We start from the raw sequence: 17,423 nt of genomic DNA on the forward strand, positions 1-17,423 counted from the left end.
CAGAGCTCCGGATTAATTTAATTTGCATATGAATCAATAGTTTGACTTTGCTAGATGAACAGTTCTGTTCCTCTGAACCCTAAAAGCATATTGTTTACACAACATAATCAGTAAATGAAAATGATCTTGTTCACAGAGGATTCAGTTCCCACAAAATATCCACACCCTTCCTTGTTCATGAATTATGGATGTCTGGGGTCTTTGCTGTAGTAGAAACTTGGCTGGGCTATGTAAAACCATTTTCTGGAGAATGTGTTTTATTTTGAGTGAAGCAAGCAGGCAAGAGGCCAGTAGGATTAAAATGGATTCTTTATTTAAAACAACTCACAAAATACAGCAGCTCCTACCATTTTGTTAGTGTTCCTTATTTCTGTTCAGATCCCTTTTCCAGGCTTTAACTGGTCCTTTCAACTACACTTTGCATCTCTCTGGGCGCACCAGAGGGTAACTGCTGCCCAAGGCCAGTCGCCACTGGAGAGCCAGTGGACACGAGAACAAAGAGACTGTTATTGGAGCACCAACTCCTGAGTCACTAGATCCATTATCCCAACCCTAGCATGAGGAAGGGGCATCCATCTTTCTGCTCCCTCAGCTTATGGGAAATAATTCTTCCAGGTATAATTCAGAAATACTGTGAAGCTTTAATTCTCTGAAATCATAACAAAGAGCTCTCAGATTCCCTGACGAAAAAGGGAATGCTCTGTATCTATCTAATATTATGTTACATCCAAAACTCCTTGAATTTATTTGGACAGTATTAACAGAATTTTACTGAATACAGGCAGAATACTGAATGGACCACATCCCCAAAAGCTGGGATAATGTGAGCTACTCTGGCAGTGCCAAGAACTGTCCTGCTTGACCAAGCAAAATGCAGTCACCTTCTCTGCTCCCATCAAAATCTACCTACATGGTGTCCTTTAAGTCACTGCAAGATTTTTCTCCTGATTGACTTTGATACAAAACAGAGAAAACAGCAAAACCTGAAACAAGACATATGAACCTCCTTTGCTGAAGAAGAGGTAACCTGGCAGCAACAAACAAACAGAAAACATCTACTGCAGTGAAAGATATTTGAGCATTGTACTAAATACTTCTTGGTGCTATGAAATTAAAAGCTGCCAAATCATTTAGCAATTGCCTCTGAAAGGAGAAATGAAGTCTGTGTCTCAGACTCCCACCCCAGTTACTGTTTAAATGTCAGTTGTCTGCCTGCCTTCAGACCTGGAGAGCACTGGATCCTGCCCTATGCATGTGTCAGCAGACCTGAAGTGTTGCTGAATTGAACCAACAGCCACCCCTAAATGCCCATGTAGGTACCTGCTCTTGCCTGCTGCCCCCATGTCCTCACTGTACCAGACCCTTTCCAAGGCTACTGTCCTGAAAGAATAGATCATCCTCTTGCTATTGGCCCTCCAGAGAGCCAAGAAATGGCCTCTCCCAGACCAAAATCCCTTTTTTTCCTCATGACACCCTCATCACAAGTGTCCCTTCCACCTCTTTAATCACTACTCCTTCTTTCTTAGTTTGTCTTGTCGTTTTCTCTGCTTTTTAGTTTGCTCAGCTAAAGGACTTTGAGTTTCACATGTTGTGCACTAACTCTCGCAGAGCACCAAGAGCCATGGGAACCACGTTTGCTGCCCCTTGCCATGCCAGCCCCCATCCCAAAACTGCCTCTTCCCTGTGCCATATCTCACATCTGGGGCTGGGATGGGCAGAGGTGAGCCCTTCTAGGCTGAGACAAATGATACTGAAAATGACGGGGTGAAAAGCATAAAAAAAGTGCAAGAGCCTTGCTAGCTGTAATTGGCAGCTGTGTAGTTAGGAGGACTTGGAGAGCTCCAGAAAGAAAGCATTTCTCTGTGTGCTTTTTAAGATTTGTTTTGAAAAGATGCCAGGCAGAGCTCTGCAGAGCTAAGTACAAGAAGCAAGCATGATGGTGACATCTTTAAAACTGGCCAGCTACCAGTGGGCTTTTGCAAGGCCAGAACAATAAGGCTGGTAGAAGATTATTTTCTTTGTTGTGAAATCATGACCTCCTTTTTCTTATAGCTGTGTAGGTATTTATCCAAGAACACATGTTAAGGAAATACCTATGTCACTGAGACAAGAGCAACTGCCATAATTTATTTGAGAAGGCTGACATTCCAACAGTAAGTAAAAAAAAATTCTTGACATTTGCCATTTTTAAATCACCTCTGGGCAGGATATCCAGTTAGACATTGCCACAGTCCAGTTAACCTGATAAGAGGAGGGACAACAGTTAATGCTGAAAAATACACAATTCTCTCCCCTTCCCTTGCCTGAAAATAAAAAATAATTAGAGTAGGATTATACATTTTTTATCATGTCTATTAATAATCAGCCCAAGGGCATGAAGAAGAGGCCTTTTGACAAAGAAGAAATGAATAAGAAATAGTTTAGGGAGATCTGCTTAGAGTAGATTAGAACTGTCTTTGAAAAGGTTTTCCCTTCCTCATAAGATGCTTGAAGTTGCAGTATCATCTGAGGGGAAAATAATGCAAAGTATAAACACTAACAAAATACTGCCCAAAAAGCATCAGAAGAAAATTAATATAAGAGGAAAGGCTGAGGCAAGAGGGTGTTCCAAAGATTAGGGTCTTAATGTTCAGAATTCCTCTCTGTCCTAGTAGTAAAAGGTTCAGAGCTACAATAAAATATTTGTATTCTATTTCTACTCTCTGATAGTATTGAATTGGATGTAGAAATTTCTTTCCTAAATTAGGTACTTTTTTGGCTTATAAGGGAACCAACACTGAGTGATCTACTGTATTGCAAAAAAAGCTGAATTTTGGTGTCCGAAAGGGTCACATCTCTGACTTCTGCTATTCCTGATCCAAGTGACAATGAAAACTGCTTTTGTTTGCAGGACTGAAGGGCCATCTTGAAGCTTGTTAAGGTTAATTATGCTTCAAATCAGAGGGAAGAAGGGAAGGGCTATTTCTGAAAATGAGTAAATGCAAAAAATACCAGTGTACTAAAAGCCGTCACTAGAGTGAGAACTGGGACTCGGGTGTTCTATACTTCAAACAAGTGAGAAATGGAGGCAGGGAGGGAGAACAAGAGCAGGGAGATACTTCTTTTGGTGACAAATTCCATCCTAGAGGTATATAAATATCCTTAGACAGACAGAGATGAGAGGAATAATATCTACCCAAGAAGATAAGCAATAGGATATGTTGATGAATTTATGTATATTCCTGGTGTAGTGCCACTGCTGCATATCCTTTTTCCTTCTGGTCAGTTAAGTATTTAAAAAAACAAACAAAACAAAGCAAAATTCACTAGTGCCTTTTGTACTTCAAAGTGGAAAGAGAGGAAACAGAGAAAGAAAGTGCTAGTTCCAAGGGCACACACTAAATCAACTTGTGTAGGAAAAAGGAGTTTTATAAAGTTCTATTAATGAAATAAATTCTCTGTGTATGACAAAGCTTCCTAACTTAATGCTTTCACTCGTACCTTCTCCCATGTACGTTACAGCCATCAGAAGCAGTTTTGTAGTCACACCACTTAAATTATTGCTTCCTCTCCAAGCATGGTGTAATCAGGAGAGTGAAGTGCTCCTGCCCATAATAACCTAGAAGCAATGGTGGTATTATGTAAAAGAATGGCTTTCAAATGGTCTATGGAAAACATGTTTGAAGGACCATACCTGATAGCTGAACACAAGTATCAGCTTGCTCTTTTAGGGGGCAGAGAATTAGAAGGGATGAGCCACACTGGAAAGATGAGAATAGAGAGTTCAAGGAACTTGGCAGGAATCCCTGGGGAACTGCACAGTGGCTTAAGACATAAGAATTCTTCCTTCTCTCTCCCCTGAAAACCATACACGCAGCAGGGACTGTGTGCCCGCTTTAGAGTACACTCTTAGCAGTAGAGACTGCTCTGCAAGCCTTAGTGCCTGTGGTTCACCATGCACAGAGCAGGGCTACCCCTTTCTGGTACTCTCTTGTCGTGATGTCAAGGCTGCAGGACTCTCCTGAGACATTACTTACTGTAAGGACAAATGGGTTGTGTAGGCAGCCTGAGCTTGAGCAGCGTGAAATTCTCTGTCTTTTTCTGTGTCTGTGGAATTTAATAAGTATTACCATTCAAGCTGTGTCAGATCTGTTTTAGCAAAGCAGTCAGGAAAGTGTTCCTCTTTCTATCTGCTCTCTAAGATACTGTGGTGAAACAAACCATTCCTTTCTCCATCTGTCTGCATGGTTCTTCATTATTAATTGTATTTCCCAAAGTTCAGGAGCATCTTCATTAACCTTGAGAAGACTTGTTTTAAAACTCCAAATGTGGTTTCTTCCCTGATCCTTCTTACATCCCCCTCTTCAATATGAAAAGCTCCCATTCATAGTTACCCTTTCTTTCCTTCTCTTCTGCCAGTTTCCAGTCCAATATGCTCATTGTCCTTCTATTCCATGACTTCAGACCCTAGACATTTTAACCAACAGTGGAGAATGTTGTCAAATGCTTTCTGAAAAACGGAGTCTATAATATCCTTTCCCCTTCCTTACCAGGGCAGTAATTTCCTCAAAGAATTCCAACGAATTAGTTAGGCATGATCTCCTTTCCCTGAATTGATGTTAGCTGTCTTTAATCAGCTTTGCTTTTCCAAGTGTTCCCTATTTGATTTCTTAAAGGAGTTTCTGAGTCTTTCCCCTTCAGTGAAGTCAAACTGACAAGTCTGTTTTTTCCCAGTGTTTGGGGAAGCTGTCGTCTTTTTTCCCTACAGAAAAAATAATGAGAAAGAAGTTTCAAGTAATTTCAATAGCCTCCCACCTGTAGACACTTATTCCCTTGGATTTTTAAACACAGATTTTGCTGTCAAGAAAGGGGACACACACTAAGATAAGGATGAGAGCGAAGAAACACAACATTACAGTGACAACTTTGTGTAATTGGTATATTTCAAAGCTGGAAACAAAATAATAACAAGTGTCTCTGATGAAGCCTAAGATTTGCATGGATTAAACTCATGTCCAGTTCCTCCTGCAGGCAAGCAACATTGGGACTCATACAAGTCTACAACACTTCCCCATGGACTTCTGGGGAATATCTGTTGGGATGTGATGTGGTTTGAGTTAAAGTGTTGGGTGTGTTTATGTATTTATGAGGCTTTGCAGGCTGCCACCCAAGCTAGTCCTTCACTTCAAGCGTAAGTAAATGGGGAAGGGGAATGTGGGAGATTAGCCCATCTGCTGGCATTAGCATTGCCATTGTCCGTGTACTGCTGTACACACGTATGAAGCCGCGCGTGACCCGGCCTCGTGATGGAAGACTGCACACACAGCTGAGTGCAACTGCTTCTGTGTCAATGTCACTTATTTGCCATGCAGTGCCATAGCCTGTCTCTTGCTCTTGGTGGATGTTTGCTGGACATATCCAGTAACCTCTGACTGCACTTGGGACAAGCCGTGAGGGGCAGGTAGACCACAGGGAGGTGGGAGGCTATAGCCCCCCGTCGGGACCTCCTCTGCCCAGCCGCACCTGCAGTGCTTCGGGTCAGAGCCCGGCACAGGGCGCTTACCATCCCCTGCCTCTCTCAGGTCTGTGTTTGGCTTTTTTTGTGGGTGGGTTTCATCGTAATCTTTCCATAAATCACCCCTTTCTTCAGATGCAAGCTTCATTCCCACTGTCCTCCAGGGACAGAGATGGAGGACAGACAAGAGGAGAGCTGTCCTGGGGAAGGGGACAAAGGCATGACCATGCAGGATGGCCATGCACCAAGCCATTGCACCTGGTCTCATGTAGCAGCAAAATACTCAAGACATAATTGTATCTGAGGAAAAAAAAAAAAAAAGAAGAAAAGAAGAAAAGAAGAAGTTTTCACCACTGTCATTGATAGGAAAAAGGAAAGAAAAAAAATCAAAGAAAATAAGGAGGTTCTGCCTCTTGTGAAGTACAAGATCTGCTCGAAGTCACAGCATTAAGCACATCCCATGACACTTTACATTTTGATCCAAATTGGATTGTATGCACTGTGCATTTCTCAGATTCCTATCTCTGTGAGTGATACTGTGCCGATCTATGATTAGAAATAAGAAATCCCTATTTCAGTAGGTTTCTGTCCAGAGTGAAAGCAACTGCTGCCCTCTCATTTTTAAAACAGACTGTTAACACAGGCTGTTCTGGGAACATATCATTTACTGCCCAAAAGGAAAGGAGATTCTGGTGGATGCAGAATCTCCTGCGGGTAAAGAATATACATTTTAAAAGATAACAGAATCAGTCATTAACAGTTGTGTTTTAAACACTGGGTAGCCCTCAAAACTGTTTATGGTTGAGAGAGCAATATCCACTACTTACTTCTGGCTCTTCTCTTATTTCCTTCTTGCCATTAAACACCATTCATAAAGCATCAGACTCCTGAAAAGAGAGTTTCTTAAACTCCCTCTTAAACCCCTCTTCCTCTTAAAAAATAACTGCCCCTTAAAAAAAGAAAGAAGATAGGTCATTTGCTCCTGTTACTCCTACACTAAAACTATTCAGAACCTCATCTCTCTGCTGTTCTGATTTTCTTTCTTCCTGTTTCCAGATTTCATGACCCATTAATATCCCTTTGTCCTCGTGCTAAAATTTTCCTTTGACTTGAATATATCTTCTTCTTTCCTGAAAGGTCTCCTTTCCTTCTTATGGCATCTTTCTCTTTTTACCATTCTCCTTCCTTTCTCATTTCTGGTCTCTCCTTTGCTAAGCTTTATCTCACTCATAACAGATTGTCTAGGAAAAAAACATTGATGGATCAGGCACTGAATTTATTCCACTGGGCTGAAAGGCTTTTAGAGTTTTGATATCAGGAGGAAAGTGACTTGGACAGATCAGCTGAACTGCAGGTAACTGACCTTAGCTTGTGGCACATGTCAGGTAAATCATATCACTTCAAAACTCATCTGAAGGGTTTAAGACAGGAGCATATGCATAGTCATTCAGTTGTGTTGCTTAGACCTGTTCTGGGACAAAATACAGCAGACATCCCAGCTTCTGTAAATTTTATTTAATTTTCTGTGTTTCTATATTGCAGAGCTGATCAGAATTGATGGTCTGAAAAAGACAGCAGGCATTTGTACCTTCTGATGCAGCTCCTGGGGCTAGTACAGGATCAGGCATAACAAAAATGGTGAGGGTATTGATGTCCAGCATTCAGTGTCAGTCCAACACTGAAAACTTGCTCTCACAGTCAGAGAAGAGGAAAAACAGGGGAGTGGGAACCTCAACTGCCAGTCCATGGGTTACAGGGGTTACAGTATGGTAACCTTCTCAGCCCTGTCTGGAGAGCTGAGCACATAAGGCAGGAGGAAGGGGGCAGCATAAAACAAGTTTCATAGAATTACTTGAAAGGCCAATCATATTAACCTTATTAATAATTGCCACAATGCTAAAAGGATAGCCTTGCAAGACTGGTGATAGGACAGAACAGGGGCATTTTAAAAAAAAATATTTATAAACTAACTGGAAAGTATATTGTGCATGGTCCTGGTTTCATGCAGCAGATAACCTCCTTTTATAACCAGCAGCTTTTTACTGCAGTGTCTGCACTGTGCTCCAAGGACCCAACAGAGGAGCAGAAGAAACAGACACACTTCATCTCTGACATTTCAGCCCCATGACAGCCCAAACAAGCAGTAGTAACTCCATTACAAAATCTCAGCCCAACTCAGAGAGTGCTTCCAGATCATCAGCAAAAACAATAAAACACTGTTTTTAAAAATCTATGTGTTTTCATAGGCCATTAAAGACACATTCTACTACCACAATTTTATCCTTTACCCATGTTACCAAGGTCTACAACAGCTTCTTCCTGTTATCAGGTTTGACATTTTTTGATAGGTTTGTGATTGACCTGACATCACTGAACTGGAAAATATATTCTTGCTACATATCTGGTGTCTTATTAAGCTCCACATAAAAATACTGTGAGTCAGTTGATTAAAAACAGTTTGGGTTTGCCTTGAAAACAGGCCTTCAGTACCTCCTTTTCCAAATCCTTTTCACAGCCTCCTCTTTTTGGCTAGCTTTAGGCTGGCCCTCAGTAGGCCACTCCACACCACTCACCCTTAAACCTTACCAAGGCTCCACATGAGTGCAGATGTGGGTACAGGGACCTGGTTATGTCTTTTTCGTTCCTGCTGTGCCCCTTGTCCTGACTCAGCATCTTGGTTAGAGCAACATGATTACTGCTACCATTGTCACTCCCTCAGCTGGTGAGGTTCCTCATGGGGGTTATTTGCCTGTGGTAGCTTCAAAGAGCATGAGCATCACCTCCCTTGGGTCTACCAGATGCACCTTAGCAGTTGCCTGCTTTGTACTACATGCCCATTACAAAAGGACTTTTGGAAGAAAACCACAAAGAAATGAACTGTAAGTGCATCCCATCATTTTCCTATGATGGGCCCAGAAGTCACAGTGTTGTGAGCCTGCCTCAGTGAAAAGTGATTTCTTAGCTGACATTTGGACATGTAGAAGGCTAATAAATGCTCACACTGCTTTTCAGCCATCTAATCAAAATCAGTTGTGGTTTAAATCCAGCCTTTACCTCCATATGCACTGAGGAAAAAAGTCACTGGTACCGTCCACTGAAGTAATCTGCATTTTTTCCATGTCCAGTCAACTCTCAATGTTACTCTCAATAGACTAATACAGAACATATGTAAATTGGATTGTAAGAACATATTTAGTACATTTAGATTTGAAAAATGAAGTTATGATGAAGAATGAACACCAAGGAGGGGAGCAGTGGGGGATATGGCTGGGAATATTTCATCAGGGCACAGCTAATCTCCAATCTGGATGCGCTGCTCCCAGGTGATCAAGAGCTGACTGATTTTCAATCACAAATGTGGTTCCTTTCATTTCTGCTTTAAACCAAAGTGAGCTTGAATTCTCTGGGCTAATCTACATCTTTTTCTCATTGCAGGATTTGGCACTATTCAGTACAAACAGCATACCTTGCTCAAGGAACTGCAAGAGTAATGAAGGTCGAGGCTTTTTGAATCATGCCTGAGATGCATTAATAAAGCTGTAGGGCACTTCCTGCAGCACCTGCCTGGGCTGTTCCTGGCAGCGCTGGGAGCTGATGGGTTTTCCCTTTCCTGATCTCCAGATGAAAACGACTTTTAAAGAGGCAGCTCCCATTGCATGCCTAATTTTGGCAAGTAATGGCTGGTGCTTAGGTGGGAAGAGAAATCATACATTCCTTTTCACTCTGACCTCTTTACCTTAGCTTCACTCCACATCTGGTCCTCTTACCCCATACCTCTGCCTCTGATACACCCTTTCCCTTTTGTAACTTATCTCCCTCTTACACTACCACTTTTCAAAACCATAATAGCTGAGTGAGATGTTTTCTGTTATCATTCCCTCCTCACCCATACCCTGGTTGCAGCCAGAAGCTCTTTGGGAAATGGATTTCTTCCACCTCCTCTTTGCATCTGCTGGATGGGGGCCCCAGGCCTGGTTGCTCTGTAGGCTAATAAACACGAATAAAAGTAGTGATAACAAGTAGCAACTTTGCTCCCCAAATAATCAGTTCCTATATATGTTGAGTATTTTGCTTCTTTAGAAATTGCATATCCAAGAGCAGAAAACAGGAATTAATATGTGATTTTATGTGTTGTCAATTCAAGGGACAGAAGTCACCTTACCTGAGTTGCGCTGCTGACCTGACACAAAATGAGCTTGAAATTAAGTCATGGAAATACATTTTTATGAACCATTTGAGGATGGTATTCCTGAAGAAGTTAGTGAAAACTCTTGCATAACAATCAATAACAAAGAAGTCCCGAACTGCTCCTTAAGAGTTCACAAGTCAAAAAAGTGCTGAACTTTATCCAGTAAATTATACATTGTGAATTGTTCACACAGCTGTGCTCTACTTACAAGGGAAGTTCAGGGGATCTAATAATCCCTCTTCATGCAGAATATTTTGTTACATGGAGAAAACAGTAATTCAGAGGATTCTCAATTTTTATGCTCTTGTAATAAATTAAGAAACTGTTTGATTCTGGCATTTGAAAGGAAAATACTTTTTTTTCTTCACTGCTGTGAACTATCTCAGAATAGTTTTTTTTAAAGGAAATTACTGGCATGGTTGCCATTAAAAAATCAGTATTGGTCCAGTAATTACTACACAGTCCCAAACGATGTAGTACAAGAAAATATATTTATCCCAGAAACAGTGTGTGGTAACTTACAGTAAAAGTTGCTTCTTTAGAAGCAGCCACCACAACTCCATCTGTTTTAGCTAAAATAACTGTCCAACTGACCCCAATTTCAACTTTATGAGGCTCATACTAATAGGGAATCTGAAGAAAATGAGCCAGAGTTTAGCTTCATGTCACTACTCACATTTTCAAGCTCTTTATCAACTATCTCTTAAAAGTGTCCTGTATGCTAGAGCTCCAAATGTCTGTCTGTAAGTGATGGACTCATCTTTAAAGAAACAGATCCACTTAATGTGTCGAGCTACAAACATGAGCCTATTGGTGCATATGAACTAACATGTCATACTGTGATTGATGTTTCCCTATTACTCTGCCAAAATACATTAGGTTAAGCTCCTTTTCATCTCCACAAATAGTAGGGACTACAGATGGCCCTCATTTGTAATCCTCAGGAACTAGCACAACGAAGCAATGCAAGAGGGTGCTGGTACCCATTGCCCGCCTGAAACAGATTAGGGAGATTTCTGTATGGAGCAGTGTTACAGGAATAAAGTAACACAGCAAGTAATAATGAAAAGTAAAGGGTGCTGACAGTGGCTGTGGGCATTAGCAAATACTCTCTGAGGAGACACTCACAGAATCACAGAATTGCAAAATGGGTAAAGCTGGAACCAACCTCCCTGCTCAAGCAGGGTCATCCTAGAGCACATTGCACAGAATTGTATCCAGACAGTACTTGAATATCTCCAGTGAGGGAGACTCCACAATCTCTCTGGGCAATCTTCCAGTGCGCAGTCACCCCACACAGTAAAGAAGTTCTTCCTTCCTCATCCTCAAGTAGAACTTCCTGTGCATCAGTTTCTGCCCGTTGCCTCTTATTGCTGGCACTGCTGAGGAGAGCCTGTCTCCATCCTCTTGACATCCTTCCTTCAGATATGTGTGTGTGTATATATATATATATACGTAGAGGGGGAGAGAGAGAGAGAGAGAGAGAGAGAGAGAGAGAGAGAGAAAGAGAAAGAGAGAAGGTCCCCTCTCAGCCACCTCCTTTCGAGGCTGAACAGGCCCAACTCCCTCAGCCTTGTAAAAGAGATGCTACAGTCCCCTAATCATCTTTGCAGCCCTCAGCTGGACCCACTCCAGGATCTCCATGTCTTGTACTGAGGAGCACAGAGCTGGACACAGCACTCCAGATGCGGCCTCACTAGGGCTGAGTAGAGGGATAAGATCACATCCCTTGACTTTCTGGCAATGCTCTTCCTAATACAGCCCAGGATACCATTGTCCTTCTTGGCCATGAACGAGCACACTGTTGGTTCATGGACAGCTTGTTGTCCACCAGGACCTCCAGGTCCTTCTCCACAGAGCAGGTCATCCTCCAGCCTGTACTGGTGCATGATGTTATTTGTATTTGGTGATATTAGCAGTGTGCATGACTCAAATATGTGTTATCTTTGTCATTTCTGTCCTGTGTGCCATAAGCAATGTACACCATGAGGAGCCACCATTCAGTGCCTTGGTGGAATCCCAGTACCACTGAAGCTCATGGCTCACCTACTGACTTCGGACACAGTCAGGATTTCATCATGGCCTAGAGATTGCTGAGGTTCTGGATGAGAGGCAGAAAAAGGGGGGGGAGTTTCTTTGCACTGTTTTGTCTAGTGAGCTTCTGTGACTGGAAGATGGCCTGGCACCTGCTTTCTGAAGTTACACAAAACAATTCCCCTGAGGCCTTTTGCTCAGACTATTTGCTGGAGGCTCCCTGTGTACATGTCTTCGCTGCAGCTGGTCAGAGAATCATGGAATGGTTGGGGTTGGCAGGGACCTTAGAGATTGTTTAATTCTAATTCTCTTGCCATTGGCAGGGACACCTTCCATCAGGTTGCTCAAAGCCCCATCCAACCTGGCCTTGAACATTTCCAGGGATGGGGCATCCACAACTTCTCTGAGCAACCTGTTCCAGTGTCTCACCATCCTCACAGTAAAGAATATCTTCCTAATATCTAATCTAAATCTACCTACTTTCAGTTTGAAGCCATTGCCCCTTATCCTATATATGCCTATATATGCCTTCGTAAAAAGTCCCTCTTCAGCTCCCCTGTAGTCCCCTTTAGGTGCTGGAAAGCTGCTCTAAGGTCTTCCCAGACTCTTCTCTTCTCCAGGCTGAACAACCCCAACTCTCTCAGTCTGTCTTTAGAGGAGAGATGCTCCAGCCTCTGATCATCTTCATGGCCCTCTTCTGGGCCCACTCCAACAGATCCACAGTTCAAGGGAGCTGTGGTTCAGCAAACCTGGGAAGTGGAGCTCTGACTGCCCAAGGCATGTTTTCTCAGGAGGCCATGCTGTGTCAGCAGAGAGAGGAGACAGTCCCCATATCACCTTCACCAGGAGCAGGGCCAGAGGCAGGCAGGGCCCTGGCCACCAGACTCTTCTTGGCGTTGTACACACCCTACCAGTTGAAGCCATTTTTAGACACAGCATATGTTTGTCTGCTCACAAGTAAAAATGTCCTCTTGCTGTCCTCAGAGCACCAATATACAGGCTCCACATCAACTAGCCCTTGTCTTTGAAGCCTGTCAGTCCTTTAGCGAGAAGAGGAGGGGTCTGGGAGGGGAATGAGTGTCTCCCTCTCCCATGGGTTTCATTTTACCTTGTGTCAAAATTATGCCTATCTCATATGAAAGGAGCGCCTTGTAACACAGATGGTCTTCACTTGATGCATATTATGAGAGTGAATTTATGTCACCTCACTTTTCAAAAGAAAAGAAAAAAGTGAAGAAAGCAAACGTGGTAGTAATTTTGAGTGAGGGATTTGTGAGGCAGGAGATGGCAGACATGGCTGTGAGTAGACAGTGCCAAGTACAGTTCAGAGGCCAGGCAGGAAGGGAGCCCTGGCCTCCAGACGGCACAAGAGATAATGAAGGTCTTTCCAGACGCTGTTATCTGCTTCAGCAAAGCGCTGGGACTGGCTGAGGGATCTCCTTCATGGAAAGATTCATGAAACTCTTCAGAGGTCCACACTTAGCCAGGGGAATGAGGCTGGTATAGGTCTAGGCTCAGAAACTGCAGCGACAGCAATATCTGTATCTTCCACAGGGTTGCTTCTCACAGCCACCCAGAGGTCTGTCTGAGCTAGATCTGGTGTATGTGACAGAGGAGCAGATACCATTCTTCCACATTTTCACATGGTGTAGTCAGTCCTGACTGACTGAGGGTGATAACAGAAAGGTCCTTCTGGAGTTGGCGCCAACCTCTGGCACTGTTGTGTTTTCCCCTCTGTGCCACTCACTGCTCGCTCCATCAGTGCAATATGATGCCGCAGCTGGCTCCTAACACCCCACATATCTGCCATGAAAGCCACCATCTGATATGAACTCCAGGTCTGGCTGCTCATCCGAAGTACTGCTGTGGTAGCATCTTTCCAACATCCCTTCTTTCATTGTGTTGACAGTCATCATCTTGTATGTTCTTCACTTCTTTCTTGACTCTGTGCAGAAAGAGATGCACCAGTGCATGGGATAACCAAGAAATATCTCAGTGTTTCCCACTCCATGTCTCACCCTGAGCAGGCCCACACAGCCTCTCTGTGTGTCCCCAAGGACGGGGAGCAGCTTCACAGTATCTTGCATAGGTGCATTTCTCCTCATTCTGCATCTTCCCTGGGATGCCCAAGACCTCAGCATCATGTTCATGGTTGACAGTTCTCACCACCCTTCACTACCCATGTTTCTCCCACTCCTTCTCCCATCACAAAAAGCCTCAAGATGAACTTTCAGGTGAGACAGGAGGGCTTGGAAGTCCCCTGCAGCCCCCAGCTAGAGAAACAGTGGAGGAAGAAAGAAAGGTGGGCAGGGGAGGGGAGGGAAATGACGTGGTAGGAGAAGCACAGAGGCTGGAAGCACGGTCTAGGCAGAGTGTGGCTGAGGCAAAGAGCTCTCCCCCCTTCATGCTAAATTGTGAATAGCTTTTCCTTTCCATTAAATTGCAAACTTCATGAAATTTTCTTGTCAGAGCTCTCGTCTTGGATGCTGCATTCAATTTACTGACAGATCTTTATCTTAATCCAATTGAATTTAGATAGGACTGTTCTCATTATCTCTGCAGAACCAAGTGTCTCAACTGAGCCAACTGTGTTTTCCTTGAGAGTACAACAGTTTGTTTAATATAATAAATTTTTTAACAATCATATTCATAGGATTCCAATTAGGATGAGGTTGAAAATAAGGATACAGTGCAAAGCTAAATGCACTTGGGTGGTAACTAAGTACAGAATATCCAACATCAAATACACCAGTGATGACACAGGCATGTAATTATGCATGCAAAGCATCCATATGCAAATTATTGACTGAAAGTTATCTTTGTGTGCATAAGAGCATGCTTCCTTCTCTTATCTGAAAAGGCTACACTTTGAACTTCTGCATCTGCTTTGCAAAACAAAAAGACTCCTGAAATGGAACTCATTAGTGCAGGATGGTCTATACTTCCAGGACAGCTGAAAAGGTAGTAAAACCAGAATTACTTACTTATTTTAAAATCTAAGTTTCACAAATCCTTGGATGTTTCATATCTACAGAAAGAATGTTTCCTTTTGGATACAAATAGCTTGATTCTGCAACCACTCCATAACCATATGGAATGAAATTGGAAACAAAAGCTATTTTCATATCTGCTGTCAGTCTTCATTTAAAAGGTGTGGATGAGTGAACTTTCCTGTTCACTTTCTCATGAACATTTCTGTGAATAAGATTTGGTTTGCAACAGAGTCAAACAATTGCAGGCTTTCATGTCGGGCACACTTGGTACTGGTGTCGCCACGTTCACTCTCTGGGTTTTAAAGGCTTGGGACTACAATCAAGTGTTTTAAGCTCCCCATCAGCAAAAACATATGTAGTTACCTTACTGAAGAGAAGGACAAGAGTCTTGGAGGGGAACTATACAATATATTCCCAGTAAGAAAACAAATCCCATGGTCTCTGTTAACATTAATGTGTGTACTAAAGCAACTTGAAGGAACCATATGGGATAACTGTTATGAATATTCTAAAATCTTATTAACCAATTTCATTTATTGTATCTTCTAGGAGAAAAATGGTGAGACTTTCCCCCAGTATTTCTTTGAGTTACACAGGAGATGCAATCCTGATTCTCTTAACAGAAGAATATCACAAAAAAGGATCTGCTTTCTAGTAAGTCTCCTCAGAGGGGTTAGCTCCCATGATGCAGCACAGCTGTTCATTGTCACAAGATCCAAGGGCATCCTGGAAAGTGTCTGGGTCAAGGAGTCCAAGCATGGTTAATTCCGGACACAACAAGACAGAAACTCTTGCAAAGCACCAGGGGTATGCAGAGGCTAATGTTATTGGACTGGCAAGTGGTTTGCCATAATCAATCATAAATCAAACTTTCCTCCTCACAATTTTTGTTCTGCTAAAACAACATTCAAAAAAAAGCAAAAATATGTCTTTTCCAATGGCACTTAACTTCTACTATTTATGAGTCAATAGGTAACCTGTGGAATGTTGTGTGTTCACTGTGTATTACTGTAGGAAAATAAACTTACCTTTGCAAATAGTGGTTTTTTAAAAAGTGGACACAAGCAGTTCACTACAAACTCACTGTAGTACTATTAAAGCATTCAACTTTTCCCATATTCTTTCTCTTTCTTTCTCTCTCTCCAAAAATCTGTTCTAGTTCAATGCATTTAAGTAGAGTCTGAATTTTTCTCTCCTAAATCCCTGTTTATAAATCTCAAATGCTGACATAAACCCACAGTTTCTTCTCTTACCAAACCTGCCCTTTCTGTAGGATGCAGGGGTCTTTCCAGGGGCTAGCACAGGATTTCATACAAAAACCAGCCAGCCTTCTGCATCCCAGTACCTTATTTAATTTCTGGATCATCTGCTCAGCAGCAGGATTTCAGCTGTTCATGTAATTTTTCAGCATCCCGCAAGCTCCACTGGGTGTGTCGAGGCCTTTATTTCATTGTTGGTTTCCCTGCTATGCTGCCAATGACTGACAGCACACACATGCCCCCTGAGAGCCCGATGGGCTGTGTATAGTTCACCAGGGACATCCTGGCTGCTTGTGAACCGATGCAGGAAATATTGTCAACTACGTGTTAGTGATATATCCCAGCTCTTCTCATGACTCATATGTTTGAAGGTTTGTGGGTTTTTTCTTATTCCAGCAATTGATGATGACTGGAGCAAACCAAATCTGGTCATTAACCAATAAAGACTTAGTTTAAAATATCCTAAAGTAACTAACTAATTTACTTTCAGAGAATCGACTGAGAAGTAATTTATTTAGTCCTTATGATCATATCCTAAGCCAGTGCTTAATTTACAACTGATTCATCACTGTGCATCTTTAAAAAGGTGACTCCCAGGACTCCAGCTGAAAAACATGAGATGAAAATCAACCACGAGGAGCTGAGTTGTGGAGGAGAGGGCATGAATGGCAGCACTGCCTCTGGGAAGTGCTTTTTCTGCACCAAGGGGCAGCTTGGCCTCCCCATGCCCCCAGTCACAGCCCTGAGCCTGGGCCCTGGCTGTGGCCACCTGCCCCACTGCAACCCTCCCCACTGCAGTGTATTCATGCTCACATGCCTCTTGCAGACAAGTGCATCTCACATTCTTATGTGTACATGCCTTGCACCCACACACACATCGTGCTCACTCACATCTCACAAGCTCACACACATCTTGCACATCTGTTCCCAATCTCCTTCCTGGTGTGGTATCAGGCCTTTCTTCAACACCTCCAAGAGAAAAAACCTGACAGTGAAATGTCTCCTGCAAATCTTCTCTTTGGCGTGTCAGCAGTGCAGTGGGACAAAGAAAACTAATTAATTCTTTTTAATCAATCAACCTCTGCTAATGAAACATGAATACAATCCCTCTCCGTGCCACTAAGATAAAATTTTATTTAACCACAGCTGATTTTACTGTTGCTTTACCAGTCACAACAAAACAAATCAGGAAAGTAGATGTGATTGTTGAGCAGTTTTCCATTGCCAGTGGGTGGGGAAACAAAAGCAGAAACAGAAACCATGGGTCCAACCCAGGGCAGCATCACCTTCACCAGTGGTCCTTTGCCATGGATGTAGCAGGGTGTAAGACTCCAGGCCCAGGAGGTGTCATCTCACAGACTCAGCTAGGAGTTTTAATTTAAAATATAGATATAGGGTTCTTTAATACCTTGAGATAGTGTCAAGAGAATAAGCCACTGGCTTGTTCCCAAGAG

This window comes from Pseudopipra pipra, chromosome 5 (assembly GCF_036250125.1).
Source record: "Pseudopipra pipra isolate bDixPip1 chromosome 5, bDixPip1.hap1, whole genome shotgun sequence".
Taxonomy (NCBI): domain Eukaryota; kingdom Metazoa; phylum Chordata; class Aves; order Passeriformes; family Pipridae; genus Pseudopipra; species Pseudopipra pipra.